The 27,235-nt window shown below is 36.4% G+C and overlaps 2 long non-coding RNA genes across 2 annotated transcripts in view; one reads left to right on the forward strand and one right to left on the reverse strand.

Moving 5' to 3' along the window:
• Positions 1–1,617: 1,617 nt before the first annotated feature.
• Positions 1,618–18,018, reverse strand: LOC136789791 (uncharacterized). The gene is made up of 3 exons (XR_010828769.1): positions 17,209–18,018; positions 2,976–3,047; positions 1,618–2,082 (listed from the first exon to the last, which is right to left on the reverse strand). It is a non-coding gene; the product is annotated as an uncharacterized lncRNA (long non-coding RNA).
• Positions 15,691–27,235, forward strand: part of LOC125182965 (uncharacterized) — a 42,791-nt gene continuing 31,246 nt past the window's right edge. The window contains exons 1-2 of the long non-coding RNA XR_007163871.2: positions 15,691–16,329; positions 19,126–19,237. This is a non-coding gene — a long non-coding RNA (uncharacterized lncRNA). The remainder of the gene's footprint in view (positions 16,330–19,125; positions 19,238–27,235) is intronic.

The following is a 27,235-nucleotide window of genomic DNA, read 5'->3' on the forward strand; positions in this document are numbered from 1 at the left end:
TTCATTGACATCCTATGAGCGAAGTTCAAGAGAGTGAGTTGAATGAAGAACATTTTACAACTGCTGATAGCTTTTTTTTTTTTTTTCCTACTAGCTCACTGATTAGAAGTAAAATTTCATGCTATATTTGATGATAGTGGGTGGGACTTATCTATTCAGTTGGACTAGAAAAGCTTTATTCCAACGTAGTAATCTGTTGGTCATATGAATTCTTACAACTTTCTTGCCATTCATATTAGCATTAATGTTAGTGACATGTTTTTCTGAAGCCAGATGAAGTCAAATTCAATCTTCACTGGTACACCATGGCACTTTCTGAAGTACTTAATTACACTGAGATATATATTTAGAAGAACATTTAGAAGAACATTTATATATATATATATAAATTAGAAGATATTTTTTACAATACTGCTTTAATCAAGGCAAACAAATATATTGTATAAAATAATGGAAATACAAATAAATATGAACATAAATATAGTCATCATAAAATAATTTTATACAGAATTGAATCTATTCCCCACCAGAAATCCACGAGTGCTTAACAAGCTCCCTTCAGTCCTTGTTTTCACAATGCATTATAATACTGTGTGCTAAACTCAGTTATCCCTGTTGAAGGACTGGGAAACTGGTCTGTTGGAGGATATTATCTTACTGCAGTTTTTCCAAGTACTGTTTCCCTACCTTCCCCCCCCAACCCCCACCTCCCGATAAAACAAACTGTGGCACAGACCATCTTGAGAACTGATGTAAATGATAAGAAAAGAGTTGCAGCCAGCTGTCACACCATATTACATCAGATTCTCACTTTTACTCCCTCCGGGAAATGTTCTGAATCACAATTAGTGCATAATCAGTTTGTGTTTTTAATTAAATAACAGCCAGGTAGCCAGGCATCACAAAGGAAAAATGTTTTTGTTCTTGACCTTGAAAAAATAGATGTAAAACAGTGACCAAATTATATCTGTTACAGAAAAGTAACCAATTAACCTGGAAACAATATTTTTTCAGTCTCATTAAATGTGAAATCTATTCTCATCCGTCCTAAAGTTACCATTTTTAAAAACTGAGCAATACCTCTCAAGAACTGCCAGTAACTACATCCAAGATAATATCAGATTTTACCGCTATTATAGATAGTTGGAGCAATAACTGAAGATGCTGGAGAACTGCATTTGGTGTCCAGAAGAGCCTACAGACTTTCTAATGAATTTATTCCATAGTAGTTAATAAAAGAATTAGGTCCCCTGACATTATTATGAATTATACATGAAAAAAAAAAATACATACACTGAATGACACTAGTAGAATGACAGTCTGTTAATGTGAAATCTGACTTCATTAAGAACTTTTGAGTTGAATATGGCATGTTCAAATAATACAGTTTTGTGGAAGACATTTCAAATATAGAAAATACTAAGTTTAATGTGAAGACTGAATTGTTACTTTTTTTTTTTTTTCTATATCCATGGACTTTGCCTAACTCAAAAACTATAATAGGAAGCAGAAAAGCTTAAGCTATAGGTAACTATTTTAGTATTTTCCTGACATATATTAATTTTCTATATATATATATATATATATAAACACAATCAACAACAACAATAAAAAACAACAGTGGGTGTCTCTGTTTTTGTTTGTTTGTTTGTTTGTTTTTCCCAAAGGGTAAAAAAAACATAACAAAAATCGCAGCAACCACTACCATCACCCCGCATCATGAAAATAAAAGCAACAGCATTTCATATCTGAAAAGGAAATCTGAAGCTTATAGTGAAAAACTGATGATAATGTCTCCTTTCTTTTATTCTACTTTTCATCCTAGAGAAAGAAAACAGCTAGCTTAATGTTATGTCACTTTATTTATTTGTTTGTTTGTTTGTTTTTATTACCACTGCTATCCAGATTATAAAACATGAGTTATTTCACTTTGATCTATTTTCCTGGAATTTGGCATGCCTTACCTTGTTGTCTACGCAGAAGATAGGACCTCAGGAATGTTTCTGTACTACTGCAGCTGTATCCAATTACAGCTTTCCATGTGGTCACAGTCAACTTCTGGCCTGCCTTCTGTTTTGGTCTCTACACAGCAGACGATCACAAATTAACTGTTTTACATTTAAGGTTTGATAAAGTTCTAAGAACACCTACAAGGTTTATGACATAAAACTGCTTATAAATATTGAACATCTCAGCTAGTAGAATTATGTCAAAAAGACTTGAATTGAAATTAGCTAAGTTGGCAGTAAAATACTGCTGGCAACAAACTTTCTCTTGCCTTCAAACAAACATAAATGTGCTCCCAAAGTTCATGTTCATTTTAAAAAACAGAATAGATTATAATTTCAAAGGATGGACCTGGAGAAGGTGAGCTGAATTGAAAACAGGAGGAAAATCCACATTTAAGCTGTTATTCTTGGAGTTCTGGAGATATTCGGAGAAGTGGTGTACAGGGTCTAACATGTTTTCATGTGTTTCTGTGTCATATTTATTGTGTTTCATGACCACTTTTCACGATCTGTTGCTCAGAAAATACATATCTTGTTTACTGCTTCTATTTCTGCAAGTTTCTCTCCTCACAAGATGGAGTGGAGTGGTGAGAGAAAAAATATCACTTTGTTTCCCAGATGTCTACCACAAAAAAACATTTTTCCCTTCTCAAATAATAAAATACTTTTTGTTTCACTTCTCTGTTAATCAGAGATATGAGTATGCTTGAAAGTTTTAATGGTCAGGGGACCATGGCACAAGAATGTAGTATTTCCGCATCCTTTCTGACCTTCCTTTAGATGAGATACCTCCCCTGAAAGTATAAAGTACTACAGGGGTGAAAAAGAGAGAGAGAGATGTGAAAAAGCTTATATTGGGAAAAGAGGTTAAGTGTCCCCTGATGCAGCACAAAACTTCAGAAGGCAGTTTAAAAATAATCCCAGAAAGCTATTGAAACTCAGGGTTCAGGGCAATAATACACTTACAAATACTCCACTCGGACAAAAGGCAGAAGGACTCCAGAAGACATTCACGCTTCAGTATTACATTTCTATTCTCTGAAAATAGGGATATTACATTTATTAGTGTAATGTTTTGTTTGTTTGTTTATTTGCTTTCTTTTTATTAACTGTCTCGATGTTTATGACTGCCATTGAACTCAAAAGGAATTTTGACTCAGGTAGTGTTTCTTGATGAGGTCTGCATGTAATTAAGTTTCTCCAACACTGCTAAGGTGTAGTGAAAGGACAAAGTCAAACAATCAGAGGTGATAAAAGACAAAGAGTACAAAGAACAAGATATAACAATCTCCATCTCACATGAAATCACATCCTGAATTAATTTAAGTATTTTATTTTAGTGAAAAGTGGCTTAGTCTTGGCTTCTCTTATTTGTGAATCCATTTAAACTCCCCCCCCCGTCCTTTTTTTTTTTTTTTTTGTAACTTGCGAGAATACAAATAATGACCTTCTAAAAGAAACACAGTCATACAAAAGCTTTAAATACATTAGTCTGTATGCTGAATACCTAAGTTTTAGTAAATAACTTACAAGACGTACAGATGATTTAAATGTTGTGCAGATAGAACATACCACAAACAAACAAATAAACAACACACAAAACAAGAAAGAAAAAAAAAAAAAAAAGATCCAGGATCAATTAATCACACAGCTCTAGGAGCAAGGGCAGCGTGGCAGTAAAGTTCACTCTGTCTTTTTAATTCATAACACAGTTATCAAAGAAACAGATAGTCAATGACATTGCTCTGCAAAATGTCAAATGCTTTGTGCTACTACCAGATAGGCAGCTCCCACAATTTGAGCTATTAACTTCCCATTTGTTGACTTGTGATTTTTAGTTACAGCTAGCATAGCTGGTGTTTGACTTTGACTTACTCTATAACACCAAAATCATATTTTTATTCTTTTCACATACTTTTAGATGCTATTAGGAATAAAAAGTATACATATTTGTAATAAAAAAAGGATATTTAGATTTTAAACGAGCACTATTTTCTTAGATATTCATAATCACATACTAGCTTCTAATAAAACTATATTGATAATAACTGAGATTATCTCTGGCTCTCGAATTGTACGGCAACATCTCTCTGTTTAAAGATTGAGTTAGTTTCTGAGATAGTATGTAAATAAGAAAGCTTAGAAGTCATCATTTCAAATTACCACAAATTCAAGAATATAGATATATTGTTTATATTCTTGGTCACTGCAAAATTAAAAGTCTGCTTTTTTTTTTTATTATTTTTTTATTACTTCTCTTAATTATAACTTTCTGTGGAAATCTTTTAAACCAGAATTTTAAGCAACAATATTATTTTCATAATGAATGGAAATACAATGTCTTGCAGGAGCTGAAGACAAATATTTTCTATCATTTCAAAGAATTTCATGCAGGAATTCTCTTTTCTTCTCAGTTTTTATATTAAAAAGTAGTTAAAACACGCAACCACTCAAATAAACATTAAAACCTACAGAGCCCCGTGAGTATACAGTCAAAAGTCCATTAAGTTCTATGCTTGTTTTTGTATACATGATTGTATTACATGGGACATGATTGTCCCATAATTGTATTAAATCTACAGTACTTCCAGTATTTAACTACTATATAGCCTTTTATGACTGTCTCTTTAAGGACAGTCATAAATATTCTGTCCTTACATATAAATATGTGAGTGTAAGAACACAGATATCTACACTTGGAAATTATTTCCAGAGCTGCATAGGCAGCATATGTACCTTTGCTTAAAATTATATTATTATATAATGTGCATGTATATATACATATACACAAGAAAGAATGACTTCAGTAGTTGATTTTACATTTAATATTCAAAACTAAACATAATATCTTTTTTTTCTGTATTGCATACAACAGCTGGAATGTACAAGCTTCTATCTCTATAGCTCACTTTTTTTTTTTTTTTTTTGCCTATGGTGTATAAACTAAAAAGATTGTTTAAAATGTAATGACTAAACTTGAACTACTGTTCTTTGTTCCTTCTGAACACTCATATTTGCTAAAATAAAGAAAAAACATTTGATTTCTGTCACTTTAACTTCTAATTAAATTAATTTTCCAAATTATTTTATTATTAATTTTCACTAATTTCAAATATTTTACTGTTACAAACGCTGAGCTGATTGGGAGGGAGAAGGAAAAGGTTTGTATTTGTGATGAAAGGCAAAATTACACTTTTCTTCATTCACAATTTGCTGAACAAGTAGCACATTTCTGTAAAAGAGAGGGACTGGTAGCAAAGAGAAGTTTTCTCTGTGCTTTGCCCTCACTGCAGCTGCTGTACTGAAGGTGGCTCTGATTTCATGGGAACACCTGCAGAGCTCATTCCTGCCCAGGCTGCGGCTGGAAGCGCCCTCCAGACTGCAGGATCGTAGTGGCAGAGCAGATGTAGTCAGTTTGTCACATTTCTAAGAAAATGACCAAGCAAAAAGAAACAAACGAACAAGCAAAAGTTGACATTTTGAATACTTTTGAGATGATTGTATGTGTTTTATTCAAAAAGAGAGGCACTGAAAAGTGCTAAACTGAAAAAGCAAGATAGAAGGTGAAAGCGTTCCCTGCAGTTACTCCAAGTGATAAAATACTGCTTTTTTTTTATTATTATTATTGCTATATTACTAAAATCATTGCTATAGCTAAAAAGAAAAAAGAAAAAAAAAAAGAAAAAGAAACCCACATAATTTCTACTGTGACCTTTTACCAGATGGAAACTGTTTTACTAGATTTCAGTTAAATTTAGAAAATTTAGATTTAGAGATGTCAGGTCATGAGAGATTAAATTTAGCTTAAGAATGGACTGGAAATATTCTACAGGAATTCCAGGAAGCAGAGAGCTGACCAAAAGCATTGTTATGTGTATTTCAGAGTGTGACAGCATGACAGTTTAACTCTTCCTGCTGGGAGGCAGAGATGAAGGATTATACGAACAGATCTTCCTGCAAACTGGTAGGTATTTCAGTCTTCTAAATACTATGTAGCTCTAGTAAAAAGTACTGCTCAGCAGCCCATCTTATAAAACATCAGTTTTTCCTGATTTCAAAATATGGTTTTGAAAAGGCATGTACTGTGCTGGGACTAAACACTTGATCAGAATGACAGACCGGTCTTTCATGAGGCCAAATATGTGAAGATGCCTTGCTTCAGTGAAGCTTCTTTTGAAACATCCTCAGTTTTCACTACCCCAGGGACCTCTTTCAGATGTAGCTCTACAGAATATTTAGTGCTCCCCTCCAGACTGATGACAAAAATTGCTGGTAGTCTTGGACCTGTCTGTTTCTTTAATTTGCTCACTGACTTGTGTTTACTTTCCAAAACTAGCGATCAGTCCCTTTTCAGAAGGAAAAGCTGAAAGCGATGCAGAGAGACACAAAGAAATCTTCTGTAACATTAAAGAGGATGGATAAAGTATGCAACAGAGACAATTGACTGTTTAAAAAGCCAGAATAAAAATGTTTCTTGACATGTTTATGTAGGACAGTCTTACTCTGTTTAATGTGGCTATTTATTTCACAGGAAATTGGACTACATGCTATTGCATTTGAGCTGAAACTGATACTGAATCTGCTATCCCAAAACTGAACATAAACATTTCATGGTTGTATATTTAGATCTACCAAACAATTACAAAAAGACTACATATACATCAGCAAATTAAACAGTATGCACTATGAACTTTGATTATAAATATTTTAAACAGAAATTTGAGCTAGGTAAATACATAAAAACTATAATGAGATAAAGTTGTTTGAAAAAATAAATAGTATTAAAACCCTTTTAAAAAAAAACTTTATTACAACCTTCTCTTTGTTCTTCACTGCTGATAAAGTTCTTCATTAAAATTTGGATCACAGTTAGATAAAAGTCCAATTCATTTGTTTTCAAACATGGTAGAAAAACATCATTAAACTTCCTAGGAAATATGAGGGAGGATTGGCTTTTGTTAGCTGCATTGATCTATTAATATTATTTGTTCTTCCGATGACTAAATTTGTGCTTCAAAATATAAGAATGGAAAGGATCTTTCCAAGCTTGGAGTCCAAATCCATATCATAAGGCACTATTTCAATTCTCTAGCAGATCTGCTGCAAAGAAATTTATTATTATCGTCATCATCATCATCATCATCATTATTTATCATCACTATTATTATGTCTTTAGGAATTAATGTCTTACAATTTCTAGATTATCTTTCTCAGAGAAGAATCATAGAATCATAGAATCATTAAGGTTGGAAAAGACCTTCAAGATCATCTGGTCCAGCCATCACCCTACTGCCAATGCCACCCACTAAACCAAGTCCCTAAGCACCACGTTCAAACTTTCGTTAAACAACCCCAGGATCAATGACTCCACCACCTGCATGGGCAACCCATTCCAATGCCTGACTATTCTTTCTGAGAAGAAATGTCTCCTAATTTCCAACCTAAACTTCCCCTGGCAAAACTTGAGGCCATTCCCTCTAGTCCTACCACTAGTTATCTGCGAGAAGAGGCTGACCCCAGCTCCCCACAACTTCCTTTCAGGTAGCTGTAGAGAGCAATAAGGTTTCCCCTGAGCCTCCTCTTCTCCAGACTAAACAACCCCAGTTCCCTCAACCACTCCTCAAAGGACTTGTGTTCCAGGCCCTTCACCAGCTTTGTAGCCCTTCTCTGGACATGCTGCAGGGCCTCGATGTCTTTCTTGTAGAAAAAGCCCAAAGCTGAACACAGTACTCAGGGTGCGGCCTCACCAGAGCAGAGTATCAGGGGACAATCACCTCTGTGGTCCTGCTGGCTACACTATTCCTGATACAAGCCAGGATGCCATTGGTCTTCTTGGCCACCTGGGCACACTGCTGGCTCATGTTCAGGTGAGCATCAACCAACACACCCAGACCCTTTTCCTCTGCACAGCTTGCCAGCCACTCTGCCCCAAGCTGGTAGTGTTGCTTGGGGTTGTTGTGGCCAAAGTGCAGGATCCGACAATTAGCCACATTGAACCTCATCCCATTGGCCTCTGCCCATCGATCCAACCTGTCCCAGTCCCTCAACAGGGCCTTCCTACCCTGTGGCAGATCAACACTTCCCCCCAACTTGGTGTCATCTGCAGACTTCCTGAGGGTGCAATCAATTCCCTCCTCCAAATCAGCAATAAAGATATTAAAGAGGATGGGCCCCAACACCGACCCCTGGGGAACACCACTGGTGACCAGTCACCAGCTGGATTTCACTCTGTTCACCACCACTCTCTGGGTCCAGCCATCCAGCCAGTTTTTAACCCATCAGAGTGTACCTGTCCAAGCCATGGGCTTCCAGCTTCGTCAGGAGAATACTGTGGGAGACCATGTCAATAGCCTTGCTGAAGTCTAGGTAGACTACATTAACAGCCTTTCCCTCATCCACCAGGTGAGTCATATGGTAGTAAGAAGGAGATGAGGTTGGTCAGGCAGGACTTGCCTTTCATGAACCCATGGTGACTGGGCCTGATTCCCTGGTTGTTCCACATATGCTGTGCAATTGCATTCAAGATGACCTGTTCCATCACCTTTCCTGGCACTGATGTCAGATGGAAAGCAGCCTTTCAGTCACATCTGCCAACTCCCTCAGCACCGTTGGGTGGATCTCATTTGGCCCCATGGACTTTTGACAGTCCAGGTGGAGCAGCAGGTCTCTAACTGTTTCCACCTGAGCTGTGGGGGTTTTCTTTTGCTCCCTGTCCCAGACTTCCAAGAAGTGTAATAGCTAGTCTTTTTTTTTTTTTTAATTCTTTTTGTTTGTTTGTTTTTTATAAACCTGAATTTATAAGGCAAAAACATTAAAAATTTTTATGAATTCCATAATGTTTATGAATTCCACAGGAAATGTAAGGGGTTTCAACATTTTCTTGGAAGAACATTATGAACTGAGTGAAATGATAGCAGGAATATCATTAGAGTTAATAAATTATCATAAAGCTCTATCTCAAATTTCATCCACCCATTATGGCCTAGAAATATTTAAATTATATACTCAGAATTCTATGATTTTTTTTTCTTTGTATATTCTTATTTACAGAGAACAGTGCACTGAAATCCAGTTTTAAATTTAATCATTAGTCTCATTTTGATGGACTGGTTTCTACCGTCCATTCAAACAAAGCCTAGAAGATAATTTTAGCAGTTACTTTTTCCATTTGCTTTTTCATTCTTTTTTTTACCTCCAGAACTCTTCTTTCTAACCTTCTTAAGAAATAATTTTATCAGCAGCAAGAAACAAGGTAGGAGGAAAGGGAAGAAATAATATTGCCATTCTCCCAAACTTCATACCAAATTTTCATTGGAAAATTGAAAGTATCTTACTTTCAAAAACTTTTCAATATGGAAGTGTTTGATTAAGTTTATCATTAAAAGAAGGCAGGAAAACGAAAGTGAATGTCATCAAGAAAAATGTAACGTTTAAGAAAAAGAAAGAAAATGAAACATATTTAAGCAAGGCAAAAGAGATAGAAGGAAACATCCTGTTAATGTGTAAGGTTATTCTACAAATAACAAAGCTATCTTCTTTTCTATTCACAAGCAGTTTTGGCAGTTTCCTGTCAGCAAATATTGTATTAACTGCTGTTATCATAGCAAAGGAAAATGACAGAGCTGTTACAGCACTCAGAAGAGGTGATATCTTGCAAGGACAATATCCTGCTTATATCTGTGCAGAAGAAAAATACATTAAAAGTCCTTCTAGTACATGGGAAATAATCAAAAATAAACTTCTGGCAGAACTACCCCTACTGTTCCCCCCAAAAATAACAACTGAAAAGAGAAAATGAACCCTGGACTTCCTGAGTCAATATATAAATGAGCAAGACGTAACTAATGATTTTGAGACATTAAAAACACCAAGAAAAAGGTGTAACATATTATTTACTATTTAAGCTAGATTAGATCTGTCAGTCAGGAAATGTTCACTTTAGGATGATAAATCTGGAGCCCTAGAGTTCTTTAAGTTCTTTAAACTTCCTAGTTTTAAAACTTGAAGTTTGAATCCAGTCCATATGTCTTTTTAGAAGTTTATGTATGTGGTTTTTTTAATCCCTCAGTCAAGTATTTAGAAACCACTCATGCAATTTTTTGATTTTTAGAGAGTAAAATTTCAGCTAGTATCTCTGCATTCCACTTTGTCACAGAAATAGGATAAGATGATCACAGAATCACAGAATGGTTGAGGTTTGAATGAAACTCTGAAGATCATCTAGTCCAACCACCCTGCCAAACAGGGTCATCTAGAGCATGTTGTACAGGAAAACAGGATAATTACAGAAAGCTGTCTCTGAGGTCTTTCTCACAGTCTTTTGAACACTGAATTATTCTCTCATGTTCAGTTCTGAAGTGATATCTGAACACCAAAACCTCTATCCAAGCAATTGTTTTTTCCAGGAATAAGAAACCAATATACTTCTTGTGCAAATCAACTGTCTTTCTGTCTAGCTCTACTCATCATCAAAATAACATTGTTTTGTTAATTCCGTAGTTTTTTAAATAAAATCTATCTGATATTGGAGCAAACAGTAAAAGTTTAGTAGGTGGCTTGGAATTTACTAGATAATTATTTTGAATATTTCTGTGAATTAGTAGGAAACAATTCTCTGTAAGACTCTAAGAAACAGTTCAGTCAAAGTAAAATGGGAATGAACAAAGCAAGAAATATCATAAGAGGCTGCAAAGATGACATTTAAACCATTATCTCGCTAAGGTAAAGAGTCATAGATTATTGTCTCTGCGTTCAGACTTTGTTTACAAAAATATCAGCAGAAAAAAGTGAGATTCAAGAGGACATAATACAGTATGGTCTTATACCTTCCAAAAAGCACATTAGAAGTCTGTGCCGTGCATTGAATCCTTCTCTGACGAAAGTGCTTTAACTCAGGAAACTTAAGATCTTAAATCTACTAGAATTTTAATTTCAGAAAGTGTCAGAAAACTTACTTATATAGTAAGTTGGTGAAAAATTCTAATTATTAGGTATGTTTTTGAGAACATATTTCATAGTATACATTTTTCAAAATAATAAATGGCTCTTTTTTATACAATGAGCTCTTTAAATCTCATTACAGAATTTCCTTCTACAAAAGTTTTAAGAATTCTTAGAATAACTTGTGTGTTTCTGTCTTGTTTGACCTGAGTCACCTGGAAGATTTTGTTAACAGCAGAATAAATCAAATGCAACTGTAAGAATTATCTGGTATAATTACAGAGGAACTTAATTAAGAACTCTTGTGATTAAGTTGATAATTAATATTGTGACAGGTACACTTTTAAGTACCTACCTTTGGTGACTAACTAGGTAAAATATTTATAGTACAGCAGTGGTTCAGATGTTGATAACAGTAATGAATCCTATTTGTATGTTTTCCTTGACTATTAATTTACTATTATTATTATTATTGTTGTTAGTATTTATTTTTATTCTCCCATCCTTTTTTTGAAATATCTATTTAGAGCTGATGGAATTCAGTGGACATACGCAAGACATTTCATATTTTCATATAATACTTTTAAGAATGCTCTCTGATAGACTAAGTCATGATAAATTATTTAACAATACCCTAATTAACAAAATTCATGACATATAATAAATAAAGCTCTGAAGAAATTTGTTGAATATTTTAATGCTATTCTATAACCCTTTTTTTCTGTTTGTTTTCTGTGCTACAAGTTAGCCAACCACAGTAAGTGTAGATGCCATTTACTGTATTTTATATACAGTGCTGTTTCAAGGTCAAGGCAGCCAGCTGAAGTGAGTTATATGTTGCTCAAGGACAATGACACTGTCAACTGAGAACCTTTATGTGCATACTAAGAGTGTCTCTGATATAGCCTATCAGGTACCTAAAGGAACTATTTTGTCTTTAAAATTTAACTGAAAGCAAATGTTCTTATATACAAAGAAGTACCTACTACTTGTCCACTGCAGCAACACCCTACAGCATAGTCTGTGTTTGCTGTGTATTTGCCTGAACACTTGGTGACCGGGCATGTTGTTTGCTGGAATCTCTTTGGATGGGAGTGCAAATACTGCAGTTACACTTGTGTAGCTGTATGTAAGGTAACTCTGTATTATGTGTTCATATAGAGCTTTGCAGGTAAGATTTGTGTTGCTGGAGATTTGCCAGCTAATGAGTCTGAGTTAAAAAACTATTCTGTGAGCTGCCACCATAGGACTAACCATTACTTATGGGCATCTGATGAAGGAATTAGCAAGCAGTTGTAGAAACTGAGTGTTCCAAGAATACAAACAAACAAAAAACACTGCACACTAATTTTTCTGATAGCAATTATTTGCAATCAGAAAATAATACAAATTGGAGTAGACTAAAAATATGAAGCTCCAAAAGAGGTTGCAGTTTATGAAACTCTTTCCCTATGTATATTGATAACTCCAATTTCATGGTAGAAATCTCAAAAATTGTCAAAGCTGTCAAAAATCCTATATACAGGATTATATGTATATGTATATATATATATATATATATATATATATATAAAAGTCTTTACAAGATCCAGTTGTGATATCACTTACACATTACAAAAGATTTTAGGAAGCAAACACAACCATTTCTTGGCCAGGGATTGGAATGTTAGTCAAGCACAGGTTGTATGTGAAGGGAAACAAAACAAAACAAAACAACATAAAAAACCTTGACCAGTTCTCAGAAAAATGCAAAGCAAAGCAGTAGCCCTTCATCCTTTCTCATGTATCCAAAATGAAAACACTGAGAAGTTGACTATTTGTCCCATTTCCAGAAACTATATAATTGTGTTATTTAGCAGTAAGAACAACATTTTTTTGCACTAAGACATATCTGTGTGATATACTGTTCAGCCTGAGTTTGTACTCAGTTTCCTGCTGATCATTGGGAATTAAATAATATAGACTATGAACAAATCTTTTATTATGGCAGAACCTTTCTATGTTCTCCTTAAGTTAACGTCCAAACTGAAAGGTGTATGAAAATTACAGGTTGCATTCTGAAAAATATAAGTAAATAAAAGAAAGATTTTGAAATAGGAAACATTTTTATTTCTGTTATCTACGATGTGCCTACCAGACTTCTGTATGCTAGCTTATATGTGTAATAATCCATTTACAACTTCACGCTGTGACTACCTGATGGCAGTTAGTTGGCAGATGACTATCAGGGTTTGTGCTTGTAACATGCTCCCTTGTAGTTTGCAAACACTGACATTTCAAGAACTGCAACATTATTTAATTACACTTATGATAAGCAGAACAGGTAGAAAGTGCTGACACCTTCCATCCTAAGACATTTCTTCAGCTCATTAGAACTGTGATAAATTTCAGACCAGAATTTCTATGAGATGTGCATTTCCCTGAACATAAATTAAATTTAATTTTACTTTCAAGTTTTAGCAAAAGCTGTTCAGTCAGATTGAGTTTGGGGCATACTTTCCCATATGAAAGAAGATTTACAAGATTTTTGAAGGATAATTTGTGTACTGATTTGAAATGGTTGTATGTATGGTATGTTTCAGAGGGAGAATGGAGGCAAAGTACATTTGTTTATATAAAATTCAATTATGTTTGATGAGGTTACGACCATCTAAAAAGCTCAGTTATTTAGTTATGTTTGACGATGATTCTCTGGAGAGTTCATTTATCGTTGGTGTGTTCAATTCTTGGTGCAGCAGATGAACTTTCTTCTAGTCTGCTGCATTTGTGTGGTGTGCAATGTTAAATGCAAGCTGAGAGCATGGGGAGCATCTGCCTGGCTGAGGCCACACAGCTGGAAACAGAGTAAGTGTTCAAGTGGAGCTCAGAAGGATAAGGACTATGACTATGTATACTCAGATCTGAGCTATGTATACTCAGATTTGAGCTAAGGTAGGATAGAAACAAGGGTGAAGGCCTTCTGTCTTTTCTGTGCAGGACTGTTCAAGCTTCATGTCTTTTAAATGTGTTTGTCACTTTTCACGATCTCAGCCAACATCAATGACTACTTTTTAAAATATGCAGATTTTCAAAGTCACATCAAAGCTTTTTATATATCAAGTTAAAAATTAATGAAATGATAATTTTGCTTTACCACCAAACTCTGCATATAAAATCAAGTTAGGAAGCTTATGTTAACATCTCCAGAACATTCTTTTTCAGATGTTAAATTAAATATATATTTAGCTACTTTGTTCTTGCTTATCAAAGAGTTGAGTATCTTCATAGACTTCACTAATTTCAGAAGCACTGTACATCTTAAAAAAAAAAAGTTTTTGTTGTCTTGATTTTATGAAGAGAAAGTAGGAGTAAGAACATTTATTAAGGCAGGTACCAGCAGCTTGAGGGTTGTAAAGTAGATTTGCAGAAGCAAATGTGGCTTCCCAGACTAGAGTGATAATGACCATACGATTGAGCCCATGCTGGTGCACTGCCCGCACCACTGTGATGGTACATTCTTGAGGGCTCTATCCATAATTTCAAGTAATCACCCTAAAGACTCTTAGTATAACCCAAGATTTCCTAACTGTTACCAAAATGCAGTGGAAATTTATTCCACTAACCCTTTGCTTCATGCCTTACAGATCTCTCCTAACATTTTACTGTGCCCAGCTTGCCCGGTTTATTTTTGTTTTTATTTTTACTTTTTCCTCATTCTACCTTCTCTCACATACTGCAAGTCACATCAGGTCAACATGCAATTACCAATGTGTAGAACATTGATGTTTCCTGTTCATTTTTGGGTATTATTATTTATTTAATATTTAATATATATAATAACTTTATATTATATAACCAAAAGGAAAAGGGGAGCATCAGTCTCAGATAAGGGATGTTTATAATGCCTGCAAGGGGTATTCTAAGCCTTATCTACCATTATTACATCCACAGTAAGTTGGGTATCCCCCCTCTTAAGCCTGGCCATACAAGATTCAGCTATATAAAACAGCATGATAATTTAGGCCATCCCCTTATATAACTGCTGCTACCAAATTGCCTGTACATGTCACTGACACTACCTGCTCCTCAAGGAGTGATGACAACTATGATTGAGGACATAGAGAGAGAATGATTTATAAACATATACACAGTACAGATCAGAGCTCTTAGACACTTCCAGTTCTCCCTGATACCCTAATTTGTTTTGTTGGATATTACTGGCAATTAGCAGAACAAGCAACATGTAGTCTACAAGCTCAGGCTGCTTCAGTGCCTTCACTTGAAGTGCAGAGAGCACATCCTTGCACTCCAGGGACTGGGGGTGTTGCCACATTCTGACCTTGCTCTTAATTATCTCTTACTTACCTGTTACTAATTGGGGTCTTTATTCTGTCCCCACTGTGGGAACTTACCAAGATCCTTGGGCTCAGAAGGGGTAGGAAACACTACCAGATACAAATTAATTAAATGCATGTAATTATACATCCATTTATAAATACTTTACTCATAGAAGCTACAGAAATTTTTAACTTTGGTACAAAGATGCAAAGAATAGAACTCCTGGTCTGTATTCAGCCATTATGATTTTTAAACTGCCTCACGCTCCTAGACCTGAACCACAGAAAAGAAACATACAACACAATGCAAGTATATTTTACATTAATATTGAAATAATGTTATATTCATGTATCGGTATGAATATACATATATAAGAATAATATCAATATTAATAACTACATACAAATGGAACAGTCTTGAACAATCCAGATTCTAAAGTACACAATAAAAATTGAGATCTTGACAAATTAGAGGTCTGGGCAATCACTAGCAATATGAATTTTAACAAAAGCAAGTGCCAGACTCTGCACCCAGGATGAGGTAACCCTGGATACAGACTGGGGAAAGAGAGGCTGGAAAGCAGCCCTGTGGAAAGGGATCGGGAGGTGTTAGTTAATGGCAAGTTGAAGATGAGTCAACAGTGTGCCCTGGCAGCCAAAAGGGCCAATTGTATCATGGGGTGCATCAAATGCAGCATTAAGAGCCAGCTGATGGAAGGTATTGTCCCACAGTTCTCTGTGCTGGTGCAGCCCGACCCCTAGTACTGTGTGCAGTTTTGGGCACCATAATATAAGAGAGTCATAACATTCTTTGAAGAGTGTCCAAAGGATGGCTATGAAGATGGTGAAGGGTCTAAAGAACAAGACATATGAGGAATCACTAGAGTCACTGGGTTTGTTCAGCCTAGAGAAGAGGGGACTGAGGGGGAGGCCTCTTGGTGGCCTGCAGCTTCCTCATGAGGGGAGTAGAGGGACAGGTGCTGATCTCTGCTCTCTGGGGACAGTGACAGGACCCGAGTGAATGGCATGGAGCTGTGAGAGGGGAGGTTCAGATCGGAAATCAGGTAAAGGTTCTTTACTGAGAGGGTGGTTGGTCACTGGAACAGGCTCCCCAGGGAAGAGGTGTGGTGGCTTTACTCAGCTGAGCAGCTGAGCTCCATCACAACCGCTCTCTTACTCCCTCTTCTCCAAGGGAAAAGGGGAGAAACTATAAGGCTCAATGGTTGAGATAAGGACAGGGAGATCAGTCAAAAAATATCACCATGGGCAAAACAGACTCAGCACAGGGAGATTAATTAAATTTATTACCTGTTACTAACAAGCTATAGCAGTGAGAAATAAACAGAAAACTAAAAACAGCTCTCTCTCCCCCCCCACCCCCCACCCCCCACATACTACATCCTCACCCCGAGTGGCACAGGGGAATGGGGAATGGGGTTTGCGGTCAGTCCCTAACACTTTCTCCGCTGCTCCCTCATGGTCACTCTCTGCCCCTGCTCCACATGGGGTCCCTCCCACGGGATGCCGTCCTGCCCGAACTGAGCCTGCGGGGGCTGCCCACAGGCAGCAGCTCTTCAGGAACTGCTCCCACACAGCTCCATACCACGGGGTCCATCCCCCAGGAGCAAACTGCTCCAGCACGGGTCCCCCACGGGCGGCAGCTCCCCCCAGACCCCCTGCTCCTGCGTGGGCTCCTCTCCACGGGCTGCAGCTCCGGCCCGGGGCCTGCTCCTGCGGGGGCTCTCCATGGGCCGCAGCCTCCTCCAGGCCACATCCACCTGCTCCACCGGGGGCTCCTCCACGGGCTGCAGCGTGGAGATCTGCTCCGTGTGGGACCCACGGGCTGCAGGGGGACAGCCTGCTCCACCAGGGGCCTCTCCACAGGCCTCAGGGGAACTGCTGCTGCGTGCCCGGAGCACCTCCTGCCCTCCTGCTGCACTCACCTTGGGGGCTGCAGGGCTGTTTCTCACTCCTCACTCTCCCAGCTGTTGCTGCACAGCAGTTTTTTTCCCCTTTCTTTAATCTGCTGTCCAAGAGGTGCAAACAACATCACTTATTGGCTCGTCTCTGGGCACTGGCAGGTCCCTTTGGAGCCGGCTGAAACTGGCCATTACTTGACATGGGGCAGCTTCTGGATTCTTCTCACAGAGCTCACCCCAGCAGTCCCCCGATACCAAAACCTTGCTAGGTAAACCCAATACAAGTGGTCATGGCACCGAAATTGCCAGAGTTCAAGAAGCATTTGGACAGTGCTCTCAGACATATGATCTGATTTTTGGGTGGTCCTGTGTGGAGCCAGGAGTTGGACTCTTTGTTGGTTCCTTCCACCTCAGGATATTCTATGATTCTCTGAAAAACTGTTGATTAAAGCAAAACACACTCTAAGTCTATCTGGAGCTAAAACAGCAGAGAGCCAGAGTTTCCACTGTCAAAAACATGTGGCTTTGATGTTCTCCGCAAAGTTGTTAGTCATTGCAATATTCTCTTCACTGATCAGGATTCTGGCAGAAAATTTTAATTATTCATGTGCTTCCTCTCATCAAGGCTGTATTTAAGAGTCTTTCAAATCTTCTAATGAAGTGGGACATGGATATTAATCTGTGGAATATCAGAAACTGGTCTGTAAGCACAGATTTTTCATTTGTGTTTGGCAGCTCCCATTGACATTTTAAGCCACAGTGCAAAGGTGAAAGATGTAACTAGAAAATAAGAAATAAGAAATTATTTAATCTAATTTTCAGATGCAAAAATTTTTCTGATGTAAATAAAGCACAAAATTATATTCAGGATTCTGAGAAAGGAAAGGGCTTTTACAATCCTCTATTGTTGAGAAACAAACAAAGCATATATTTTTTCCCATATTGGGAAAATTCTTCCCTGATTTTTTGTCAGCTCATTTATGTTTTTTTATTGAGTTGAATTTCTGTAAAAGATCTTATAGTAAAGATCATAATGTGTATCTTACAGAAATAGAGATATACCTTCCCAGATAGTGTCTCCTGCTATTAAAGCAACATAATGAGTTTAAATGTTGCTGGACAATTAAATTGTAGACTTTTTTTTTTTTTTTCTTCTCAATAAATATTTGCAAGCAGTGCAAATTTAACTTCATAATGAAAATATTTTCTGCTTTCTCTTTATGTGAAACTCATGACATATCAAATCAGGAAAACAAGGTTTAAGGGCTCTAGGATTGCAATACTGTGTAAGGCATTATTCTAATCACCAGCCATACAAAAATGTTGCTGACTCATCATCTATTGTAATAGCAATCCGAATTCTTATATGAGTCAATAGGATCCTCTTTTACTTATTCACTGAGAGAATAATGTTCACCACAAAGACTGTTGCTAATCAGACCGCTCAGTTTTCCCTCTTACTGCATGTGGGGCTATTAGCATTTACCACTTGAAGGTAAGTGATAATGATGCTGTTTCAGCCAGGAAAGCATTGAGGCAAAGTGAATCTTGAAAGTTGAATTGTTTTGAACTAACTTTTTATAATCATCAGGCGGTGCTTAGTATTTGAAACATGCATACAGATTACTAGTTTTAAATATGCTACAGCATGGTTTGTTGACTACCAAATGTAGACCCTCGTCTGTCATTTAACGACCATCTGGTGTCTGTTGGCAAAGCATCACTTCATCATCTGTAGAATGTTGTTCATGTGAGAGCTCTAGTGGTAAAGCAAATCTTGAGATATTCAGATATTCAACGTAATCTGATCTTATATTTGCTCTTGCAGATCTCAATTTGAGGATTATTATTTATATCCAACTTGTCATTTTCAAGCAGAAACATATTTAACTGTCCTTCAGACCCTGAGGCTTAGAATTAGACCCTTATCTCCACATTTAGGTACCCAAGAAGAAGCTTGTTGAGAATTTTGAAAACTGATCAGCATACGCCATTCCAACTGACTCTAACCTAAGTTTGCACGTGCTCAGCTTCCCTCACTGTGCTTAGTAAGGTAGGTGTTCAATGACATCATTGATATTTAAAAGCTAAGTGTGAATTGAAAACTGTAATTTTATCCAGCAGTGTTTGAAGCTATTTTTTACAATAATTTTTCCTAGACTAACATCCTTTGACAAATGTATCTCTAATGTTACAACTGTTGCTTTGATTTTATATTGCTGTCTAGTAGAATATCACTATAGTATCAGATTCAATAGAAAAGAAATGATGGCCTCCCATAACTTGATGTGGTGCCAAAATTTGAAATTATTTGCAAGTAAAAGAAATTTTTGCAAAACTTCCGCCATGTGTAGTCTACTGTAAAAACTGAAATAATAACAATGTTAGAATAAAGAACAGATTCTTATCTCAAATTCTTTTAAAATGTTTGGATACAGTCATTGACTGTTTCTTTTCCTGCCTACTTTGTTTTTGTTTTTGGGGGGAGGTTTCCATTTTAGGGGCTTTGTGTGGAATGTTGGTATAATTACACAACAAATCTATTTTTTCCAGTGTAATTACCTTAGTGAACCTTAGGCTACTCTACCAGTGTTTTAGAGGGACTTAGCTCTTGCAGGCAGACTCAAAGACTTATTAACCAAAACTTTTATCATGCAGAATTTCCTCACTTATGGAATATATATAAGTATGTATTGGGTACATTTTAAACCTATTATTCTTCACATTAAATATTCTTCTGAAAATGGAATTATTCTGTTAGCTATTCAATGCCTGCAGTTTTTTGTCTTTGGATATATGCTGAAATCAGAACTCAGTTTTCACTAATAAGCTAATGAGTGTTTATATGCGTTTTATTACTCATAACAGGCCTACCTTTCAGTCAAAAATAGTTGTGAATTGGTGGTGCTGTCAGTGTTGTATCTATAGCAGTAGAAAGTACAGCTGTACTAGCTGCCCAAATTGATTTAGTAGCTTCCGCTGAGCTTGGTTATGATGCTGTGACTAGTTAAATTAAATAGTTTAATTGTAGCTTATGTATTTCGACCACTCCAATGTAGTTTTGCACTAAAAGTTAATAACTGGGCTTAAAATCACTAATTTTCAATTCTTAAATACTCTTCATGTGGAATAGAGAGAAAACATCTAAAGTTGATGTATCTTTCAGCTCTCTTCAGTTCTTAAGCTTATTTTACTGCTTGAAATTCACAGAGTCCCTCATCCTGGATAATTAGGAATATTTCTTAGAAATTACTTTTTCTGTCCTTATCTGTTTAAAGATGTATATTTTGTAAGGTATTTACTGCTAAGGTACAATACGCCAAAGCAATCACTATGTATCCACAAAGTTATTACGTGAATATTCATGAAGAAGAAAACTCTGTTTCAGCACTTTATCCTAACCCTTGGCCTTCTGTATGTCCTGCTTGCTTTTGGATTAACCAAATACTGAGTAAGAAATTAACAAGAAAGTCCTTGTTAAAAAATGTCATCTGTTATTAAGTGTTCAGAGGTTGGAGCGTTATTTGCTAAAATGGAGTTTTAAGAACTAAATTAAGGATTAAATTAAGATCACAGTGCAAGAGTGGGTTGAGGTCATGCTCAAGGCCAGCATTGCCGACTTTCCTCACTGCTTATTTAAAGCTGATACCGCCTATATTTTGCTCCAATTCAAGCCAGCTGAACTGTTTTGAGTGTGTAGGCAACATTATATACAGATAAAGGCAAACACAAATATTTAAGACTGTAGTTACCCAGTCCTGTGAAATGTGTAGTTCTTCTAGCATTGTACACATGGCTGTCCCACCTAGTTTGTTTGTTTTATAGCAATACTAGATGATTATCTTTGGGCTGATAGTTCAGATAGTTCAGAGTCTTTCCTGGAATCACCCATGGAGCCACTTCTAAGAATTACTCTTCTAAGAATGACTCTTCCTGGCAGGAGATGAGTAGGATTACAGACAACCTGAATCCATTTTTTTGTGGACAAATGTGGTTTGGTGTCAGCATTTAAGTTCCTTAGGATCAGAGTAATTTTCCTGAACAATAGCAGTTTGAAGGTATAGTTTTACATGGAATTTTGGAGAGAGGAAGTTAATCCTTCTTCTGTTGTCACTGGCAGGTCATTCTTCTTTGTAAGTTTGTAGTCTTGCATACAATATAGTGTTATACATCCAAGTAGCATGTGCAGACATTGGAAGTTGAACTGATCTCTCTGAATTATAATTCTCTGTATTACAAAACAGAAGAGTATTACAAAACACCAAGAGCAAGAATACTCAGCTATATTGTTCAAATCAAGCTTATGATAGAATGAATTACTTTACAATAATCTATTCACTTCCTTTTCACCTGGATGTTGTGAAAGGTCAATGAGATTGGTGAAATGATTTTGGGTGGGAATTCTGCTACAAACACCACTCCCTGCTCAGATGTACAATGTCTGTTCTTTACTTCTCTAAGGACAAAGGTCTGTGCAGCCTCATTTCTGGTTCCTTTGAAGTTTATTTCTGGGTCATTACATTGCTGAATTCCTCCACAGTCCTGGCCAATTTGAATACTTAATAAAGAAAAACCTTAGTAACATCAACTGTCTAATCCTATCAGCCTATACTAAGAAGTCAAAATTACGTTGAAGGTACATGGATGCTGATTTGGTTTGCCTGAAGAACTTCATAATTACTGATCAATGACTGATGACTCAATGACTTTGTAATGACTCAGTAAACCTGGCAAAGGAGTTTTTGTTGTTGATTTTGTCTTCCTTATGGAATAAGAAAGCAACTCTTCCTTCTAAAGTCTAAGTATAGCACAGTTAGGGTGACTAGTAAGAGTGGTGGCCATATTTGGGAGTGTATGTGTACTTGCAAGTATGTACACATAACTGAAACAAACCCATATTTAAAATTTAGATGAAAGTGGGATGATCAAGCAAACAACAACTAAGGCTTTCTGTTGGAGATGAAGAGAGTAAGGTGCAGATGCAAGAATAATTTTCAGTGCTCTTTTTATGGGCAGCTAAGCATTACTTGTGCTGTGCTAGTCAGTACAGGTGACATATTTCCAAAATCTTTTTACTTTTCTTCATGCTGTCCCCTCCAACCCTACCTGCTGGGTTTCATTTTCAGCACTGTATCTTTGAAGAGATGCCACAAGAAAATGTATGGAGATGTGGCATAGAGGCTTGTATTATTCAGTAATTGTAAATACATGACAGCTTACTATGATTCAGTTAGTCTGTTTTTCCTGATATTTAATGAAGAGGTTGCAAGAAAGAGGAAAGCATAACTTCGCAATACTTTTAAAAGAATATGAAAGAGAACTGCAGATACTTGTGAAGTGTTGAACTGGGAAACAGGATCATTTTGAGATAGGAGTCAAGCAAAACACCTCTCAGAGCAACTGGGGTTCAGATACTACTGAGGTTTGACCGTCACGAGTAGGTAAGGACCAGAGAGATGTGGATCAGCTTTTCTCTGTTCCCTTCTGCTTTTTATTTGTTCTACCACTGTGCCACTTTTGCTTTTTATGTGTGAATTTAGCGCTCCACCATACTGTGCATTATGTCTCAAACTACGCTTTACATCTTTATTATTATTTGACCTGACCTACTCTTTGTAGCTTATTTGCTTCTGGCTCAACAGGAATCTATGAAATGAGATACTTTGAGTCTCCTAAGGTACTTTGCTGTGGTGAAGGCATGAAGGCATCGTATCTCTGCATCTACTCTATTTTCTGTGCTCTCTGAAATTCTTGCCTCTGAAATTTCCAGCCTACTGACTGAGTGGTATTTGAGTATTCAGTATGTTACTATTTAAATGTCACCGATTTCCATTTATTTTCTCTCTTTTTTTTTTCAATCTCATTTGATCACTTGTAAAATTTAACATTTACCTCTTATAACTTTATTTTTATGCTTTCGTACCTTACCGTATTTTTTACACTTCTTTCATTCATTTCATTTACATTCTTGGCAAATCTGCTGTAGGATAATGCTTGTTTGCTTTATTTTTGCTCCAAAGATTACCAAACAAAAATTTAGGTCTGTCAGTTTTTTGACCGGTGACAATGTTTGTGTTCTTCTCCCTAGTCTTCATGTTAGACTGCTTTTAAGCCCTGCTGCTTGGTATGATGTTGTATTGCCAGATGGGAAAAAGGCCAAGTTCTTTTCATTGTCATCAGTAATTTCTGGCCAATCTTTATGGTGCATTTTCTGTTTCTGTTGTTTAACAAGTATTCTAAGAAAGTAAAGTTTTGAGATTCAAGACAGACATCCTGCTAATGCTCTTAATTATTTGAAGTTAAACAGTTCTGATATTAATAAAATAAAATTGTGCCACAAGTTACTTTCATGCTAACTGTAAAAGGGCTAAAATGTGATCTTGAAAAAAATCAGAAACTGTATCCTGTACATACATGCATTATCATCAAGCGGAATCACGCAGAATTTCTGGATCCCCATTGAATTATTTGATATTCCCCATTGCTCAACTCTTCGATACCTGTCAGACGGGAGAGATTTCTCAGGCATACCCAGAGAGAGAGTTTCCGTGGGCATGGAAAATCTTGTGTTCAGTAATTTCTATAGGCAAAAATAGTGTGTGTGCCTGTGATTAGCCATTGAGTGAACATAAACAAACCTAACGAGCACCCTCCCATGAAGGCCCTGACCAGGCAGCCTGGGGCCATAACCTGCCCCTGTTTTGCTGCACAGGTCCTGATCCTGACTCTCACACCCATGGCTTGACATACTATCCTGTATGTCACAGTTTTGAAAGCACGACAGAAGAGACCCTCAAGAGGAATAGTGGCATTGCTATGATGGGCAAAATTTGTTTTATGCTTAATTTCAGATTTGGGGGGCACTGGTTGTACAGGAGGAATGGGTCTGAAAACATGCTAGATAATTCTTGCATTGTGGTGGGCTTTGTCAAAATGCTGCGGGAGATCCTGCAGTGTCAGACCCAGTCTCATCTGTGTGATGATGAGCTTCAGCCTCTCCATTAAAAATACAGCTTTTAGAAATTTAAACCTTATCAAAGCTGGGGAGACATGACACTGTACCATTTTTTTTTCTTTTTAAAACTTTTTTATACCTTTTATTTTTATTTTTTTTAAATTTTATTTTTTTTTTTATCCTGACAGACCTTATAAAAGATTATCCTCATTTTTGTAAGGGTCAAGTGCTAATTCTTTCTCATTCCTTAACTAATAAATCACAGCTCGTAAGTGCTTTTAGACATTCTTATAAGGAGTGGCTGAGGGAGCTGGAATTTTTAGCTTGGAGAATAGGGAGACCTTATTATACTTTACAATTACCTTAAAGGAGGTTGTAGCAATGTGGGGATTGGTCTCTTGTCTCAAACACAAGTGATAAGATGAGGGGAAATGACCTCAAGTTGCACCAGGGGAGGTTTAGGTTGGATATTAGGAGAAAATTCTTTACTGAAAGGGTTGTGAGGCATTAGAATAGGCTGCTTAGGGTAGTGGTTGAATCACCATCCCTGGAGGTCTTGAAGAAATGTGTAGATGTAGAGCTTAGTAGCATCGTTTAGTGGTGGACCTGTCAGTACTAGGTTAAACGTTGGACTAGATGACCTTAGAGGTCTTTTCCAACCTGAATGATTCTATGATTCTGCCTGCATTAACGTAGATCCCAGACTCAGCTCCAGTGTGTCACTTTCTAAGATGAGCCTTTCCTTTTAGTTACAACAATTCATTAATGGAGAATTTGAAATTAACCTCTTTACTTCTTCAAAAGCTGTTTCTTGTATTTTTGTTCATTCCATATGATGGATTTATGCATTTGTTGGCTCAAAAGCTCACTGTTTTTTTCACAAGTGGTTAAGAAATTCCAGCACTATTCCTAGGGTACTTTGACTAACACATATTTATGGGACACAGTATCTTTATGATTTTTTCAGATCATAGTTTAGTTTTTCTTTTGTCAGCAGAAGTATGGCACGTGGCCCTTTCTCTTACTAAGCCAAATTCAGTGCAATTTCAAGCTAACCAGATTCTGTTTGATATTTTTCTCCCAACTTAATTCCAGTTTCTGCACATGACCTCTTCACATTGCCTTGTTCTCAAGTAATGAGAATGTCAGCAATTATTTGTGTAATAGTCAGGCAGTCTTTCTTGACCTCAATTTAGTTTTGGTCAAGTGATCTCTTACATGTCTAGTGTTTTTAACTACACATAACTACTCCGTACCTAGTACTAAAATAATTAGGTAATTTGGTGAAATGTCCTGTGTAACGTCTATTTCTTGTTCAGTGATCTTGAATACAAATGTTATTTATACTATTAATAGTTACATTACTCCTGAGAACACAAGGATCTTACTATTTTTTTCCCTGAAAGTTTACCTTACTTTTTCATCTCCTTGTAAAGCTTCACAAATAGTCTGATTTCTTTTTGTTCAATAAGCTTCTCATACTTATATACTTACACTTAGTTTTTCCAAGATTCATATTATTTGTATAATACTATTTTCACATTACTTTAGGCTATATCACTATTTTTATATTTTTAGTTTTTCACTCTTTACACAGATTGCCATAAGCATAGTCTTTCCTATTCTTTTTTTTGCATTTGCTATCCCAGTTACTCCAACAAATTTTTGATATATGTATTTTTCAATCTCTTAATCTAGGGCTAGATATTCCAGTTTCATTATCTTGTTTCTTATTTTCTTAGCCATTTAGTATTACTGTAGAAACACACTTGTGACTGTTTTGGTCCCCTGCTTTGGTCCCCTGCTCAATGTCCTATTTAAATTGCAAGTGTTATGTTTCACATTCTTTTTCAGTCATTCCTAAACTATTTTTGTATCCTGTTTCAGAATGAAAAATCTTTATGTATACGTCTTTAGACACAACTTCCCCAAGCCAGTGCTCTTCCATAGCTTTTAGCCTGTTAGCTTTCCTGAGCTCCTCAGCTTCTAAGCTCAGTCACAATTTTCTTTATTTAACTGTCAACAACTTTGCTTTCAAAATCATGTTGTCAAATACAGGGCTACAGCAAGAATTATATACTAGGAAGATCTTTAATAGATGTGCACTCATACAAATAGTGCTATTCCTGTGAAAACTCAGTGTTTTTAAGTAATCCTTTATATATCAGAAAAAATGTGCTTGTTAACATATTTTGTACTATTTTATTTATTACATTACATTCTACTGTGCATGGAGGAGAGGTGGGAAAGGAATGGCACCAAATAAACATACTCTTGTGGGTAACAATAGCATATTTGGCTTTTGTCACATTAATTTGAATAACAGTAGTCAAGGTCCCCAGTATAGAAATGTTTTTGAAGGCTAGGTGATATTGCTGATGTTAATATTCACAAGAATTTCTATGGATAACATCAACAAACGGCAAGAAATGAAGTATACTAGAGAAAGCTTTAGTTTTGCTGATTTTTTTTCTTCTGTATTTCATGGGTGTTTGGATTTGAATTGCACCTACAAATCATGAACTTTAGGGATGTGTAAGGTATAAATTATGCTTCATGTTGTTTATTTCACGCCAAATTGTGCTCAGCAGAGTTCTACCTGGAGATCATTTAAAATCCCCATGATGGATGCTTCACCAATCCAGTTTACATTTCTCCCATTGCGCAGGAAGAGCTTCACACATATTTACAGCAAACCCAACAAAAGTATGATTGCTTTGAGGCATATAATCTGAGACTGCTATGTGCCTGCCAGAGAAAAATGTTTGTCATAACTTAACTAGGTAAATGACTGATATCCATAGTTCAGAGTACCTACACTTCCAGAAAAAATAATAATAGTTAAAAGATAACTTTTCAGTATTTCCAGTATAATAATTTCCCTGCAATTTAATGCAGAACATTCTTTAAAGTTGATTCACAGGCAAGTAAATGAAACCTAATTTGTCTGTCCAACATTTCTTATTAGCTTTTTATATATATGAAATATGTGATGAGAATCTCACAAGAAAATACTACCCGCTACTGGTCTTTCAGGCTGGTAATGACGAGGTAGCAACGAGAAGTCCGAGAGCGATCAAAAGGGACTTTAGGGCT

Source organism: Anser cygnoides, chromosome 2 (assembly GCF_040182565.1).
Source record: "Anser cygnoides isolate HZ-2024a breed goose chromosome 2, Taihu_goose_T2T_genome, whole genome shotgun sequence".
In the NCBI taxonomy this organism is placed as follows: domain Eukaryota; kingdom Metazoa; phylum Chordata; class Aves; order Anseriformes; family Anatidae; genus Anser; species Anser cygnoides.